Source organism: Amphibalanus amphitrite, unplaced genomic scaffold (assembly GCF_019059575.1).
Source record: "Amphibalanus amphitrite isolate SeventyFive unplaced genomic scaffold, NRLGWU_Aamphi_draft 000291F_arrow, whole genome shotgun sequence".
Lineage (NCBI taxonomy): Eukaryota > Metazoa > Arthropoda > Thecostraca > Balanomorpha > Balanidae > Amphibalanus > Amphibalanus amphitrite.
In genome coordinates, this window is record NW_024881786.1 from 540,881 (window position 1) to 548,948 (window position 8,068).

An 8,068-nucleotide genomic window follows, 5' to 3' on the forward strand; every position below is an offset into this window, starting at 1 on the left:
TCGCGTAGGCTCTGAATCTGTCATCAGTGATCTGAGATACTAAAACTGGGTGCTATCTGAAAGCCTATTCCTTTGGCTATAACCACAGTCAAAATCACCATAAAATAGCTTCAAATAGCTAAGCTATTGAGCAAAATGCTTATGGTGTCGCCATTGCCCCACTCTCCCCTACCTAGCAACGTTCTGTTGACTATGTCGTTCCACCCCACAAACGAGAGCTACCTTTCATCGCCAGTGTAAACTGTACGGCCGAGCGTCATCGCTCCTTGGTTCTTCCCACGAACCACGCCGGCCACACAGTAAGTCTTTGTTCGGAAACGTCCCTGGCGACTTCTGCACTGGTAGCTTCAGGCGCAAGAGAAGTTGAATTACTTTTTATGAAAAGCACCAGCGACTAAAGCTGGGACTGAAAGAGGGTGGGACAAACACTGGGATTGCCAGTCGAGACCCGACCGTTCGCTTCTTTCCGTGCACTGCTGTAGGAGCAATGCAAATCGAGTATCAGAGGGAGGTATGGGCTATGGCCCCATGGAATCGGAAATATCGCTGGTGCCGTGCGACTTGAGAGGTCCGCCCGCCGAGCGGCCCGAGCCGGCGTGGGGCTGCCGAGTTGTGGGGGGGGGGGGGGCGTGTGGCGAGGTCTTACTTCCTTTTATTAGAGGTCTTTGTTCCTATTTTATCACGCCTTATTTGACTAATGTTTATTTTCTTTTATTGTTGCGCTCGTGAAAAACAATAGTTTTTTTTTTTTAGCTCAGAAAACCGAGTCAACGTCGATGTTAGAAATTGTTTTTAGTTTAGTGTGCGGCTAACTTTCAAACTGCATGTAGCTATTGTTCGTTATTTTTGTCTCAATATAACTTTATCATTATTATTCGTCTCGGCTGCCACATTGGTGACCCTGACGTGATCGTTCTTTATCTTATAACAGTAAATAATTATTGATCTTCAAGATTTTATGTATCTATACGATGTCGACGTCTGTCCTTCGACGCGACATCAAGAATAAGAATGAGGAAATGTCAATCATCGAAACGAAAGCGAAATACGATATTTTCTCATGCAACAAGAACCATTATCAAACGATCACCTGAAGAATCGCCGGTGGTTTCGGGCCGCACTGAGAGCTTTTTTGATTCCTTTTAAGCATATTAGGGGAATTGGTCTAAAACAACACCCTGATCATTTCTCCGAATATACCCCAAATACACTTTCTTTGAATATCGCTCTGAAATTCTTCTAATATACCCTACACTGAAACCTTTTTGATTCCTTTTAACCCTATTAGTGGCAGGCTCCTGGCTACCCCTATTAGTGGCAGGGGGGGGGGGCTGTTTACGACCCCCCCTTGATATCTGGAGATCTAACGGGCCGATTTTCAAAATTCAAACGGCATTCGATTTCGCTCAACGTGATCTACATTTCTAAAAAATAAAAATTAAAAAATGTCAATAGGGGGGGGGGGGGGGTAGAGGGGGGTCAAAACGGGCAAATTGCAGATACATTTTAGACTGTTTATCACGGCCAGGTTTCTGAACCAATCTTAACGCAACTTTTGCCGATCGATAGAGAATGAACCAGGAATTCACATGGATCCTAAAAATATGCATTTTCAAAAATCATAGGCGGATACAGATCATTGAGATTGGGGGTACACAAAAAGTATAGTAAATAAGGTTTTTGTTGGTACTGTTTCTAAAAAGGGTGGTAATGGTCTTGTTATGTTACAATTTTCTTATGAGAGAACGACTACAATTGTATTGGTCATGCATAGGTGGTGTCAGGGCACCTATGTTGGGAGGCAAAACATAACCCCCCTTTTTGGACGCCTGGATCCGCCTATTATAGCAAAAACGTGTCAAAAGAGGATGCACAATAACTGTATATGTTATCACATGATACCTTTCATTCACTGTTCGTAAAACTGGTGCAGCATCGTGATCTTCGCCCAAATGACTCGCTTCACGAATAGGACCCCCCAATTCCCAGTGCTCTGGAGCCGCCCCTGGTAAAGTTATGAACTTGAAATTTTCAGGAAATGTGCCCAATGTAGTTTTAGGAAAAGTCAGAAAATTTCAGCATCGTAGCTTCAGCGGTTTCGGAGATATTCCCGAAAAACCTGAGGGGTGGATGAAAACACCCCCCCCCCTGCCACTAATAGGGTTAAGCATATTAGGGGTTTTGGTCTAAAGCAACACCCTGATCATTTCTTCGAATATACCCAAACTATACCCTTGTTCTTTAAATAGCTCCCTTAAATTCTTCTAATATAACCTAGTAAGTACCGAAGAGGAAAGGAATATGATTCCTGTTCTATTCCCTGCCATACCCACAGTACTCCTTTTAACCTACCAAAATACCCTTACATCGAAACCTCTAGTATTCCTTCTAAGCGTATAAGGGGAATATTTTGCAAACTATACTCGCATTATACCACTTAACACTCCCGTATTATTCTGTGATTTCTATCACTGATCTCAATGTATTCTTGCATTAGACCCAACATAAACCCAGAAGGGAAAATAATAATGCCCTAGGTATATTCGTCGTAGAACTTGCTCAGAAACTGTCTCATTACTCTCAGCTCCCTCGTCCGATTTCCCTTTATATATCGTAACACATCCAAAACTCACAGACATTTGGTCTTTTATTATTATTCATGTTTTACATTGGTGACAACAGCATGGACATGCTTCACCGTTTCTCTTCCGATAAGACGCAACTTGGGTTAAGTAAATTTGAGATGCATATTGCTGCATGCTGCATATTGTGCTAATGTGAGGTCCATACTGGAGTATTGTAGCGTGGTGTGGGGTGGGGCGGCGAAGTCCCATACAGAACGAATAGAGCGCGTACAACACAAATTTGTTATCTGGTTGTCGACCCACGTTTCTGGCGCGCCACAAACTCTCGACTATAGCCGCCTGCTTTCTCACTTTTCTCTCTGTCCACTGAATGTAAGGCGAACTCAACATGACTTAATGTTCTCGACACGCATCTTGAAAAATAATATCGACTCCAGCTTCTTGCGGTCGCACTTCGGTTTGGCCGTTCCGCCCCGCATCACCCGGCTGCGTACTTTTCTTGCGGTGCCCCACGGAAGAGTAGAAACGGTGAAAATGGGCATGTTTTGTAGGCTTCCCAGGGTGATGAATGAGTTTTTGCAGCGATGTGATCAGGTTGACATATTTCATGATTCTTTATCTCGCGTCAGGTCTTGTATTTTAACCCGCGCGGGGCTGGAGGGGGGGGGGTAAATTTTACCCCCCCCCCTCGCGAACTTTTGCAATATCTCAAAAACGGCGGCGCGCAGCGCCGCCAAACTTTCAGTACCTTTTCTGACCTCAATTTGACACGTTCTCTGAAAATTTGAGCGAAATCCGTCGGAAAAATTTTGAGAAATTGACGTTTTAGTGACGTCATGTTCGCCATTTTCGCCTCAAAAACGGCACAATTTCAAACGCCGCTAACAACTTCATTTTAAAAGGAATCAAGGCGTAACAAAAAAGGTTATACGTAGTTCTACTTTGTCTATCAAATGGCTATCTCGGTTTTTTGAAAATTTTGGATTTTGTCCCAAATTTTTCCAAAAAACTGACTTTTTTGGGAAAATAATTATAAAATCCAAAATTTTGAGTGTATCGAAAAAAAAACGGAATATATGTCATAGAAGTGGTCTATGTGCACCTACATACCAATTTTTAGAAGAATCGGTTCAAAAAGGTGGGAGTTATTAAACATTTTATGACGTCACGACACACACAAAATTTGAAAAATGATTTTTTTGGGAAGTTCTAGACCTCGTACGGAAACAAAAATTGCATCATTCGATTTGCCGTGAAAAACTGCATCAGATAGACACCTTTTTAGGCCTTAACAACCAACTTTAAAAATTGACCTCACTTGACCTGACCTTGACCTGACCTCGACCTGAAATTCATCCAGAGGTGGTCCATATCACTTATTGAGTGTGCCTATTGAATTCTATGAGTAAAATCACCCATAAAACATGTGTCGCACATGCCCTTTTCTATATTTTGTTTTTGGTGACCTGACCTGACCTGACCTGACCTTGACCTTGACCTCTGAATGATGTTGTATGCAACGAATATTGTCTTGGTAGCCTAAGAACACGTTTTGGGCAATCAGTCTCAGTCCATGACTCCATTCTTCGGCAACTACGGTGCAAGGCCGATACTGTAGGAACTTGCAATTTGTACCCTTGACCTGACCTTGACCTTGACCTCAAACTTTATATTAAGTACATGTTTTTAGTTGTTCGTGATGAGATCTTTCGATTGGCGTTTGAATTTTCCAAATCGTACCATTAGTTCGGGAGATAACAGGGGGGGGGGGGTAAAATTTGCACCCCCCCCAGCCCCGCGCGTTCGGCTGGAGACCCCAGCCCCGCGCGGGTTAAGGTATGTTAAGAGTGCTTGTTCTCATAGCGCTTGAAACGATTTTAGCATGTTTAGTGCTCGCATTTGTTTATTTTTAAATTTATTCCTTATTTTATCTTGTACTTTAGCAATAGGGAAAATTTTATGAAGACTGTGTATGGTTCATGTATTTTTATTGTGCTGTGACTTTGGCCGTAAATGGGCATGTCCCGTGGCTGATATGGTGAATAAATGAAAGGAAATGAAATGAGATCATCATGAACGGATATTTTATATCTATTTCGGTTATAAAACACGAAAATCAACGGTGGTTTCAGCTACGCAAAAATGGCGTGTATGTTGAATAACTGTTCATTACCAAAGAGATGTCATTAGAGCATTGCATATCCTGTAACAATTGCTGACTTTCACCTAGCAGCTTACACGACACATTTTTACAAGACAAAACTTTATACCGGATCCTGTAAACGGGATAATAGGACCAGATACTGCGCACTGCTCGGGTCCGGGCGCTGACCGTAAAATAGTCGTGCAGATCTACACCGGGTGCGGGCAAACACGCCCACCAAGGGTCTCTTGGGTGAATTTTCCGGTTTTCGGCACGCCGAAAAGTCGTTGTCGTGCAGGTTTCGTCTGTTCTGGGTTCCACAGCTGTGCTTTCGATGTCCTCCACGAAGTCCTTTGCTCGAATGATCAATGCACACACTACACACCCGCTATCACCCGCGCTGAGCACAACCGTCCTTCTCGCACTGCACGCTCAAACTCAACTGGCGCGCTCAAACCCTTTGAAAATTGGCGCGCTTTCGGCCCAGCTGTCTGATCACGTGTCATGTACGTCACTGCCGGCACTGGATTGCAGTATGCTGATTGGGTGGCGGTTGCGAATCACCTGGCTCAAACGCACTTGCGCCGCGACTGGTTATAGCTGCCCATACCGCGCGTCAAAACAAGCTTATAGCTGCCAGTTATGTCGTCGCCTCGCCCACACGCACTCAGCGAAGACGGCACCGCGTTTGGTGCTGTATTAGTGGTCAGCAACACGTCCAGGGAGCGACTGCCCGTCCTCCCCGCCCGCCCGGCCGGCCAGTCCCGGCCCGCCGACCGGTCACCGCCGGAGTCGCCGAGCGGCACAGGTACGGTATCTGACAGTAGCGGCAAAGACTGTACACTAGGGTATATTAGAAGAATTCAAGGGAGGTCTTTAAAGAATAGGGGCATAGTTTGGGTATGTTCGAAAGAAATGATCAGGGTGTTGTTTTAGACCAAAACCCCTGATATGCTTAAAAGGAATCGTTTGAGGAATCATTTGAGTATCTTAAGGGCATTCCGCCAGAAAAACGGCAGAGTTATAGGAGCATGACACACCATGATCAAAGGGAATAGAGAATCGTTTTGGTTGTCAGTGCGCGCCGCACCCATGCCGCGCCGCCTCCCTCCGCACCGGCTGATCCCAGCGCACCGACCTCAAGCTCGCCTCTCCGAGCGGCTCGCTGACTTGTGGCCGTAACCAAGGTGGATCCAGGCCGCGCTGAGCCACGCCGCCTGCTCCACCGCGGTGCTTCTTTATCTTCTTACCTACCTACCTACATACCCAAGCGTTCGTCAACGACATGTACTATACGTCGCCGCGAACGCAGAACACAAGTCAGCGAGTCGCAAGTCGCCGTCGCCGGAGTTTCCGGGCTGCGCCGTTTTATCGCCGCTCCCGTCCGACGCGGCAGGCGCTGTGTCGCCCTTAATAAGAGCTGGTCTGCGCCCATTCTGCCTGACAATTTGTGATCGATTTTGCTAGCAATTTACTATACCTACTTTCTAGCTCCGCTCTGGGGCGGGGAGTGTTGTGGCGAGGTCTTACTTCCTTTTATTAGAGGTCTTTGTTCCTATTTTATCACGCCTTATTTGATTCATGTTTATTTTCTTTTATTGTTGCGCTGGTGAAACACAATATTTTTTTTTAGCTCAGAAAACCGAGTCAACGTCGATATTAGAAATTGTTTTTAGTTTAGTGTGCGGCCTTCTTTCAAACTGTATTGTTTTTATTTTTGTTTCAATATAACTTTATCATTAATCATTATCATTCGTCTCGGCCGCCACAGGAGGCTCCGGCTCCGGCTCTGTTCCGGCCCCAGACTCGGACTCCGCCTTCAATACAGCATACTCCTTTTTCTATTGCGATTGCGATTTCAATTCAGGGCATGCCCAGGTGTTCTTCTGATATCCTGCATCACGGTAAAAATTCGTATGTATGATGGTATGATGCTTGAGATTGTATTTATCTGAGCATTCGGGGACATTCCAAAGACTTGTGTGCGATGCCTTACCTACTTTAGAGTGCAGCTCTGCAGTGGACAGGACACGCCAGCTCCTCGACAGGAGCAGAGTTTCAGCAGGAGCGACAGCATGCTGACCCGTACTAAACATCCACTCTGCATCGTGCTTCAATGTCGAACTTATGTAGTGCACGATAATAGTTAATAACATTGTTACATTGCACATTCCCAATACGTTAATAATACCGTGCTGGCTACCAGATATGGTCGGGTGTCGTTACTCGATGTAGGCCTGGCATGATCTGAGCGCTACCAATAGTTTTTGCATTCTAACCTTGGTAATATGGTGATGTATGGTAAGAATGGCTTTGGAATCCGAAAATCAGCAATCATCGGAGCCCTGCCAGTAAATCCGACTATTAAATACGATCTCTACGACTCCAGCCAGAGCAGTCGATTCCGGCTGACTCTGACTGCTACTCCGACTCTGCAGCCTTGCTGAGTGAGTCATGCAGGCCGCGGAGTGCCAAGGACACTGGCCGTTTTCACGACGGGTTATTCGGCGAATGCAACAAACTTGGCTCAGGCGCACTTGATCAAGTCTAGCCAAATCTATTTTACAGCAAACAGCATCCTCATGATCATTACTTTATTTCCATGTTTTAATCGAAAATAATATCGGATGATTAGATAATTTAGGTATTTGAGGAACTAAGAACAACTAAGTTAGAAGTTAGAACAAGTTAGGTTAGAACAATCTAAGGCTAAGCTCAAAAATGCTAAGAATAAAGAATATAATCTGACCAAATCGAACCAAACTTGTGACCAAATGTGTGCCAGATAAGGCATAAGCGTCGTTGGACTGGCTCCTGACATCATAAGGTTACACACAGACAGCCGAGGCAGAAAGAGAGCATTTGATAGTCGGGAGTCCGCTATACTGTACTTTCACGCACCATGTTAGGAGTGATAGGTAGGCGTAGCCTCCATGTCCTCTCTTCATGGTTGCCAGGGCCAGGGTCTATCCTTTATGCACAATGCACATTGCATGTTTAATTGTTCAACCATCAGACTCCGTCTACCCTGTCCCTCCCACTCCCCCGCCCCTCCCCAGACCCGCTCTCGGGCTTCGGACGAGTCCGACCTCCACCAATCAGCACTCGCGGCAGCTCGCGGCGGGGGCGGGGGCGGGGGGGGGGGGGGTTAGGGCAGAGGCCACCGCCTGGGGCCATGGAACGAGGAGACGCGCGGCGCGGCGCGGCGCCTCGGGACCTGCCTCGGGACGGCCCGGGCGAGCGGCAGTGGGACGCAGACGCGGAAGGACAAATCAGTGGCGAGGTGGGTGGTGGTGATTGGTAGTGGTGACGGTGCCGTCCGGCCTACTGGTGACGGTGC